Genomic DNA, 10,348 nt, shown 5'->3' on the forward strand with positions numbered 1-10,348 from the left:
CAAGTTGCAAATTGGGAAAAATCGTATATCACAAATTATATCATTTGTGAAATCACAAAACCACAGGTTGGAACTTGTGATTTGCTAATTGTGACAAAAAACCGCATTTGTTTCGAACCGTGCATAAAGGGGTATTTGAGTCTTGAAGGACGAACCATGACCATTGACATTTTAAGTTAATCCAAGGGTCATGACTTGATTGAGTGTAAACATTTAGGTGGTGTTCGGTTTCATGAAACAACCACGAGATATTGTGTTTTGGTCTGCACCACAGTTGCTTAGGACGTTCGGTTGGTTCGTGGTGTGAACCAATCCACACTATCTCATGGATTGGTCCACGCCAATTTTTCGTCCACAGTTTTATCTCGTAGATTAATCCACGCTACCATGTTGTATGGGATGAGCAGTTATCCCATACTTCACATCTATATTTACCTAAAATAAACCTACTTTATTTTTACTGTTGCAATCTGTCACAGAGAACCGCCGCTGCCCCTGTTTCTTCGTTTTCCACTGCAACTCCGACCACTGCTTCTTGCTTCACCACTCATCGTTGCAACTTCGACTAGCACTGCACCAAACTGTCACCTGTAAGTTCTCCTTATTCGTTTACTCTTATAAAACCCCTATTTCATTGTTACTCTTATAAAACTCCTATTTCATATTTGATTAATGAAACAAAAATGGTGTTTTCGGTAGAAAGAAAAAGAATATCATGTTTCATATCCGTTTACTTTCTTTGTCTGTAGAAAGAAAACGAAAGTCAGTAACCCTCTATCGTGTTTTCGGTCCTTCTTAAAGGTTTAAGAATTTGGTATTTAATTGAAAATTTATTTTAGGATGAATAATTAAATGTAGAGTAATGCAACCAACAATCACAATGATCTCAATTGCTTAATTTTTTTCCTAATTTTTTTGATGAATAATTTTTCCTACAAATTTGTCTTTGGTTACAGAGCTATTAGCCTGTTGATAGGCACTACCTTATCGCATATACATATTGTACTCTATCTTGTTTTTTATTTTAATGAAAATTTTCTTTTACTTATCAAAAACAAAGCTATTAGCCAGTTGATGATGACTAGTTAACTGACATACGAGTTTACGGAGAGAGAGAGATTTATTCTAAAAAACTCTTGGAACAACAAATAGTCAACGATCATGAAGAGCTCAAACTTCCATTGAAATCTTCTGTGGTTAGGGAACTATGTATTAGTTTTTTTGATGGATAGGACTATCACCTCTCTTCAATGGGTTTCTGTCTTGAGATTTCTTCCTACAAAAGAAACTATGCATGTTCAGTTTCTATCATGCCAAATACACAACCACAACTTTAAGACAACAGTGGGAGCTACAAATTTTTTTCTTCCTCTGTTGTCCTCTTTAAAATTAATTATCCATAATATCCTAATTAGTTCCACTAATTTTAATCCTTTTCTTCCTATCAGATTTCTCAAACAATATTAGTAGCTAGATCAGCTTGGGCAGTAATTCCTTTGGCGATAATCTGGGCTACATGGAAGGGCTGAAATTCTCGACTTTTTGACAAAAAAAAAACTTAGTGGGATCTGTAATTAATTTAGCTTTTAGCTTGATTAGGGACTAGCTCTGCACTAGCAATATTTATAGTAGAGAGTTCTGCCATTCTTTTTTGTCTATAGACTTTTTTGAATCTCATTAAGTGGTTCTTTATATAATACATTACCTTACCTTTTTCAGAAACAAATATGTTTAATATACTTATTCAAATTCAGAAAATAGGACATCTAGTCATTTTGGTTGATTGGCCTCTACTAGGAAACCGAGATCTTAATATTCCTACTTTCTATTCTAGACAAATATCACCATTCTAAAATATTTGGTGGTGATTAATCAGAACTTGCTCCTACCAAGGCAACTAGTTCAATTTTTCTGTTATTTCACGAAGGCAACCAATTCTAGAATAGTTTTACATGGACACAGATGTGGGAATCAGAACCTGACACATATCTGGGAGCCTAACTTGCCAAGACAAAAGAAAAGCAAGGACCATGGACACATCTGTAAAAAAGTATAAACTATTAAAATAGTCCATATGCAGTTAAGTTTTAACATTATAAGAAAGTTTAAAAGATTATCTTTCTTAATAACATTTTGTAGGAAAAGTGGCATCAATTGTATACATTAGCTATCATTTATGTTGAATAAGCAAAGAGAAAAAGAAATATGTTGCATAGGAGTGTCCTTTGAGAATCCAAGGACTGCCAAAGTCTGATGCTTGTCTAACAATGACACTTCATCTATTTACGAGGTTCCATGCAATGCTGCTTTAGAATGATTAATTGAAACTAGTTCTTTATTTTCTTTCAAATGCTTGCTAGATGCTTCTTGACCAAGTTTGTGTTTGTTTCTTTTACTCATCTTTTGATCAATATTTGTTTCTTCTACTCATGGTATCAAAATAAATTTAGAGAACTCATTAGTAAATACGATAAATATGCTTCCCAGGTTCCATGGTCAGATTATGTATAAGTTTTTATGCCCAAGTTCCATAAGGACTTAATTTTGAGCTTAGCTCAGATACATAAACTTGCTCCCTTCAGCAAGTTGATTGTGCCTACATTTTGACAAAAAAAGCCATCCGGATGTTTAAGAAGTTTGTGCTAGAAGCAACTTTGTGGGGATTAGTGAACTTCTGATTTGGAAAGGCCTCAGTAACTTCATTAAGATTGTCTTGAAGAATAGAATGCTTTTGAGTCAGTTGTCAACACTTACTTTAGTGCTTTTACATTTGCCATCATAATCTATCAAGTTTTGTTTATTCCTTGAATATCCAGCACCTGTAGAAGGGAAGAAAAAAAATCAGCTTTGGCATGTGAAATAGAATTGTTGAAGGACATAAAACAAATCTGCATATAACATTGGTTAAGATAGTAATGTCGTAGGTTATTATGCAGGTTATTATTTATCATTCGAATCCAAACAGATTCTGCATTCTACTTCCTACTTCTTGAGGAGCCACTAGCCTGGTACACTCCCCATGTAAGGTTAAAATTGTTTGAACTTTTTCTCCATGTAAAGTTAAAATTGTTTCCATGGGTAGCATATAGATGAGTTCTAATCCAGTTTTTCTACTATGGATATAATTCTGGTTATTTTTTGATCAATGACATATTTCTAGTTCTTTATTTAGAACATGAGATTTTGGAATTTCAGAAATTGTAACATTTGTGTTTATAAACCATGATGAATTGAACACCTAACCAAGTTTTGTGTTTCAAAAACAATTAAAACATGAAGTCAACACTCCACTGAAGCCCCAAAGATTTCATTGTTTTAAATATCATAACATATGCCACACTTTATATCTTCACTAAGTCAAACTAGTATTACAGTTTTATGTTAGAGCCTTTGATATGTAAGTAATTTCCTGACTTATATATAATGGTAATTTAGGCTAGGGCCAGTCATAGTGGCCTGGAACATTGTTAAATGTTAGTATATGGCAATAAATTTTATGTTGTATGTATGATGGGCTTACAAAAGAAAATAATAATTAAATTTCATTGTTGTATTACTCACATATAAGAACTAATATTAACAAACTCTATAGGATGGACTTAAGTTGAAGATTAGATCCAGGTATATTCAGATTGAAACACAATTTGAAGTAACTACAAACTATATTAATAGAAATAGGAAAACAGGAAAAGAATGTTATTTCAGATACGGAATGGTCATATTCTATTCTGGGACACAAATTCTTTCCACTCTTCTTGATCAATCTTTCCATCGCCTTTTGAGTCCACTTCTTTAAATGTCTTTCATAAATGTAAAGGGAAAGATAGCTTAAAACATAACATGATCATATTTTTTGTGAAAAAACTTCTAACCATTGTTAAAAATAACCAATCCTTACCTAATCAACAATTGCTTCTACAATGTCATCTGAGAGGATCACTTCAGATTCATCAAGAGGTGCCAAAACCATTTCCTTGACCTTCCTCCATGCATGTTTAAAAGAATAAGGACTTCCAATTTTATTTCTAGAAACACAATTTAGTGATTAGGGATTCTAAATATATGTTGGTTGTTCATATTTACAGAGGCTACTTAAAGCTTTGAGGGAAAGAAGAATCAAGTTCTTAGAAACTTGATTGGGTGCTTAAAATATTAAACTCAAGAAATTTTGTCACTGAATTCCTTGTCAACACCCAATTCTGTAGGATTTAGTCTTGGTCTATAGTTTTTAAAACGTGAATGTTCTAAACATGGTTTGAACTTTTTCTCCATGTAAGGTTAAAATTGTTTCCAAGGGTAGCATATAGAGTTCTAATCCAGTTTTTCTACTATGGATATAATTCTGGTTATTTTTTTATCAGTGGCATATTTCTAGTTCTTTATTAGCAATGCAACATTGTAGACATAACCACATATCATATAAGAGGTATCCTTGGAGCATTACTACTAAAGTCATAGTAGATATTGCTGTCACAGGACAGGAACCCAACCATGTTATTTTTAATATCATCACAACCCAACCATGCTGTCACGTCACAGGAGGTGGGTGTTGAAGGCAGAGGACAAAGAAGGATTTATATTAAGAATTTTATAATAATCTAAAAAATCTTTAATAAGGATCTTACCAATTAGTAGCCTTTTTTTAATATGATTAGTAATTCATCTATAAATTCTTCTTATATAAAAAGATAAGAAATGGGATTTAGAAAACAACTAAATTTTAGTTTTTAATTCCTTGTTCAAGAATGGCTCTATATCTTTGCTAAATAAGACCAAAGTCCAGAATAAAATTGGAGAAGATAGATAAGAAATTGGTGCATTTTAGACACTGCCAACTAATTTAGATAAAAGGGAACCAAAAAGTATGAAAGGTAAATAAGATATGCATATCATCTGAGAACTCTCTCCCCCCAATTTGTGTACACTCGCATACTTTATTGGCTAGCTTCCACTTTCCAGTAACCATTGTTCCTTGAAAGTGACCAAACATAGTTTTTGTTTCTGAGATGACATTTCTGAATGATAAAAAAATTCTGTGTATCTGAGAACTTTCCCATCCATATCAGTCTCACAGAACAATGATCAAACATAGTTTTTCCCCATTCCAGGCTAAAATCTCAAGCTTCTACAATAGAAAATCCTCCCAGGCTCCCAAAGCACCAAAGTATAAGCATTTCTTTCTAGAATTAATAAAAAAGAATGCCCAATTCAGTCTTCTACACATTCAGAATCTCTGAACTCTAGTTTCCCTCCGCATCTTTCCTTTTCCGCCTCCTTCATTTTTTCTCAAATCCAAAGCCTCTGCCACTATAAACTAAAAAATAATAGAAATTCCGGAACCAAAACTAGCTTTTTGATATTAAAAAAGTAAATCTTTTCGTGATGGTTCACCAACACAAATAAAGAAGCCAGGGGGATGCAGAGTCCACCTAAATGACATGTTTATAACTTATCTAGCTAGAGAATTAATCAAGACATTAGTGGAATGTGGAGTCCACCTAAATGACATGTTTATAACTTATCTAGCTAGAGAATTAATCAAGACATTAGTGGAATGTGGAGTCCACCTAAATTAGTTGTTCAAGCGGGCAGCCATAGCCTTAGGGGCTGTTCAATAAGAGTTGAAGATTCTGAACTGAAAAGCTTATCATTTTGTTTGCCATAGCCTTAGAATTTTGCGATGGTAGGATGAAAACAATTAGAATTGAAAAGATTGAATAACTCCTTGACTCCTCACTATAGTAGGATGTAAACAATTAGAACTAAACAACCGATTATATGGTATTATAGGCTATAGCTCAAACTCTTTGTGTAGTTTATGTTCTCTAACATAACTCTTCTCTTAGTTAGGAGTATATTATATTGTTTGTCAAGTTCATATGTTGTATTTGATTGTGTTCACTCCACCCACTCGAATTCTACAGAAATATATGGCAATCCAAGTAGATAAAATGCAAGAGGAAATATCAAATGAATTTGCGACATGGTGTGAGGCTGAGGAAATGACTTTCATAGACTTGATGGTTGAGCAAGTAAAAGCACACAATAGGCCAACATTAACTTTTAATTTGGAAGGTTGGAAAAATATTGTGGAGAAATTCAACCAGATGCACCACAAGTCATATAGTTGAGATTAGTTTAAGAATAAATTTCACCATCTGAAGAAAAAGTTAAATGATTGTCAAAAAATTTGCAACCATACAGGGGTCACCATAGATCCAATAACAAAGAAACCAAGCGCTAGACCGTTGGCTACAGACAACATGACTTGCATTGTCATGTTGTGCCCTGTCATGACCCGTAAACCATCAAACTGGTCGGGTTGGGCTGGGCCAACTCAAAATCGTGTTGGGCTGTGAAGGGCCGCAGACGGAATGACCCAATATACACCTCTAGATATTGGGATGGATAGTTTGTTCCTGGTTTCAAATCTTAAGCTAAGGACAGAGGAGCAGGTTTGAGGTCTAGGCTTCAAATTCTTTAGGATTTCAAGTGAATAGGGGCACTACAGAGGTTGGAAAATACTTTTTTAGGTTTTTCTTTCCTCAACCTTGAGTTGGGTCTCTATTTATGGAGAAAAGGGGGAAAACAATTCTAAATCTCATCTAGCTATAGGGCTTGCGGATTTAATAGTTTTTTTTTTTTCATTCAAAAGGGTAAAGATTTTGAGAGGAAAAGGCCTATAGTTGATCTTTCCTTCTTTGTGCAACATTTTATCTTAAATTTGGATGGTTTTCTATGTCTTTTATGCATCCAATGGGATCTTGGGGTATGCTAAACACTGCAGTCTCGTATTTGGGGCTGTTAGTAGCAAAAAATGTAAATTTGATTTGCCTATAAATGCTATTTTATCTTTTCTTAACTTTAAATGGGGGTATATTTGGGTTTTGGGGCTTTTTATGTCTACTTGGCTTAATTTTATTAGTCTAGGTGTTTTAATAGGTCAAGTAAGGGGCTGATGTCAGTCCCCACCCTCTTGAGGTCCCATATTGGGGCAACTGATGCGGCTATTTAATCTAACATGTTGAAACGAAATCTTTCTAGTTTAACAGTTAAACAAGCGAATTATGCTGCAAAATTTGACATATAGAGGTTTTTTGGGTATCTGAACATGGTGGTGGGGTTTGATTGATAAAATAAAGCTTGGATGAAGGAGATATATGGCTGGTATGCTCTTAATCAATGAGATTTGCTGAAATAGAATCTTAACTCGATAGAGGGTCAAGCAAGGGAATTTTGAGATGAAATTTGGTGGGTAGCCATTTGGAATGTCATGGCTTTGATGGAAATGATGAATCTTTGATCAATGTTGTGGATTGACATATTTGAATTGATCAGGTCTTAGTTTATAGTTTATCAATTAACGAAAAGGCCCAGAATGGAATCTTACTTATTTAATGGTCAAACGGTAAAGTATGGTCATGAAATTTGACGTGTTGGGAATTTTTGGGTTTCTAAACATGGTGGTGTGGTCAAATTAGTTAGATAAATCTTGGATGATGGAGATCTATGATTGGGTTGCTCTTAATCAATGAACTTTTTTGAAATAGAATCTTGGCTTGATGGAAGGTTGAATTGAGGGAGTTTGGGTTGAAATTTGGTAAAGTGGTATGAATTTGAATTATGAGACTGTTGGGAGATTTGATCACATAAGGGATGTATGGATTTATGGGTTTTGGGCTCGAGAAGTATCATATTATTAAACGCGTTGAAGAAGTGTCTTTAATGGATGAGTAGAAAAAGCAAGGAGTTCAGGGCTAAAATTTGGTGTGATTGGATGTTTAAATGTTTTGTTCCACTTGATGGAGTCTAATCAGGGGATCAGCATGGTGATGTGGTACAATCGTGATCATTGGGAGGAAATCTTGTAAATCGAATGGTGGATTTAATGGTATTTGAGCCAAGATCTACTTTCTTGGGGGTTTTGACACCATTTAAAGAGATTAGTGAGGTTTGATCGGGCATCCGGAATGTGGGAAGTGAGTTAGATAAGGGCTCAAGCAAAAATTGGGTGTTGATAATAATCAAACAAGTGTTTGGGGTGCATATTGAAGATATAAAGTTTTTTGATTATTAGTATTATTCTTTGAAATCTAAATTGTTGGATAAATTCATGGAAATTTTGTTACGTGAAAATGCTGAGCTAAAAGCATGAAATTGCTAGACTTTCTAACGCCTCAAAGTAAAGAGTGTGAAACACTAACTCCACCTGCTATTTTTTTTTTGTCTACATTTTAGCATAAGTGATCCTTTTTTTTTTGTGAATTAGTGGTTTAAACCTGGCTTTATGAACTACCTTCATCTTTATATAAACTACCATGTTGTCAAATTTAATTTTTATGACTTACACTAAAACCAATGCAAGTTTCTAAATTGTAATAGTATAGATTTGGTTTGTCACACTTAGATTTGCTTAATTTGCAAAATAATTTATGATATTTATGTTTACTTCTTCTTATTATACCCATTATTAAGTAAACATATATGTTAATTTTGTTTTTTGATAGGCAAATAAAACTTAACAATGAAAGAAAATTACAAGCATGAAGCTACAACCATTCTAGAGCCAAATCCCACCAAGTAATCATAGTATAAAAAATCTTCGCTTTTTGAGAAACAGTATGAGCCCCTAATGTCCAAGACCGAGGTTTAAAAACTAAACTTTACAGAATTAAAACTATTAATTAAGGGTCCATTTGGTTCGTAGTTGGAATTGGAATCAAAATCTTTTGGAATTGGAATTAGAATGGTCTATTCCCATAGTTTGTTTGGTTCAGATTGGAATCAAAATGGGAATTGGAATCAGCTAGAATGGGAGAACTATTAAATCGACTACTCTTATTGGGGCTAAGGCTGAGTCTGGATCTGCTCCTCACACCGACCTCAAAGCATATACTAGCTGCACATCGGAAACATCAGATGTTCTCAATACGCGGTGGGATGTGGCTGTGAGGTTAGTGTGAGGAGGGCTCTATGAGGAGCAGATCCCAATTCGGTAAGGCTCAACAAAGTCTGTCTCCCAGGCTAGGTTTCATAATATTATAGGTAGTGTTTTCAAATCGCCATTAGCTTAAGCGGTTGGACCATTTGGCTTAGGAACCATCCAGGCAATTAGTTCCATTTCACCCTTAACCCGTTCCTGGTCTAAAAACTGTTGACTTGGTTAGAGAATTGTTGACCTGAGCGATCGAACCATCAACCCGTTTGACCTAAACAATGGTTCGCGATTAATAAGCAAAGGAGATTGAGAGATGTGGAGGGACAGACAATATGATCTCAGATCTAAGATCACCAGGATCTTAGAGAGATTGGAGAAGAGAAATCAAATCTCATATCTTAGAATTGAGATCTCAGTTCTCATATACGAGATCAGAGACAGATACAAAGGCTGCCACTTGTCATTGTGTTTCTGTTGTCATCGTTGTCATCGTTGTCATCACTGGTGAACCTTGTCGTCATCGTCGTTTCCTCCTCCTCCTCCTTCCCTCCTTCCCTCAATTCCTTTATTCCTTCCTTTCTTTTCCCTCCTTCCTTTCTTTCCTTTCTCTCCTTTCTTTCTTTCCTTCTTTTCTTTCTTTCAATAGACAATCACATATCTATCTTTCTTTTCTTATAAAACACTAAAAGTAATGAAGCATTAATATTCAAGTCTAATCAAACCACCTGAACTGTTCGACTCGGACGAACGAATTGTTGACCCAAAAATTGGTGGCCACAATGGTTCCGTTTCTGGGCCAGTTTTTAAAACCTTGATTACAGGTATTAGTTGATTCAACCATCCAGGATAGGTTTCTATTTGACCCAACCCAACAAAAATGGGTCTAAATGAGCCCAAGATAATGTTCCACACCACTCCACAAGCTCCACACCATTATTGTAGACCATGCAATGAATTCGGGGCTGTTTAGTTCCCTTGGGGTATATACAATAAACATTTGGAAAAATTCCTGATAGGTGCCTTGTACTTTAGGCCGAGTGCCAATTTAGTATCCAAACTTTAAAACGCGACAATCTAGTACCCGAACTTTCATTTTGCAACAATTTAGTACCTACCGTTAATAGACCATCAGTTATGTATATCACATGACCTCATGTGCGATTTAAGACTTTTAAAAATGTCAAAATTACCCTTGGGCACTATTCATCATCTTCTTTCTCAAGAAAATGAAACAGATCCCAAACACATTGTTCACCATCTTCTTTCTCAAGAAGACGTTTTGACTGGTTTACCTCCAATTAGTCGTAGTAGTAAATCTCTTGTCGTCAACAACTTCTTCTTCTCCGACTTGGGAGTCCTGCAAGAGGAGCCAAAGAAAATGGGGTTTGAGTGCACAATAAAATCATTGCA

The 10,348-nt window shown here is 34.9% G+C and overlaps 1 long non-coding RNA gene across 1 annotated transcript; it reads left to right on the top strand.

The window, feature by feature from the left end:
* The first annotated feature begins 251 nt into the window (after window positions 1-251).
* On the top strand, window positions 252-6,169 carry LOC109114036 (uncharacterized). The gene is made up of 2 exons (XR_002022133.2): window positions 252-590; window positions 2,937-6,169. It is a non-coding gene; the product is annotated as an uncharacterized LOC109114036 (long non-coding RNA).
* Window positions 6,170-10,348: the final 4,179 nt, after the last annotated feature.

Source organism: Nelumbo nucifera, chromosome 3 (genome assembly GCF_055504915.1).
Source record: "Nelumbo nucifera cultivar China Antique chromosome 3, China Antique-T2T, whole genome shotgun sequence".
Classification (NCBI taxonomy): domain Eukaryota; kingdom Viridiplantae; phylum Streptophyta; class Magnoliopsida; order Proteales; family Nelumbonaceae; genus Nelumbo; species Nelumbo nucifera.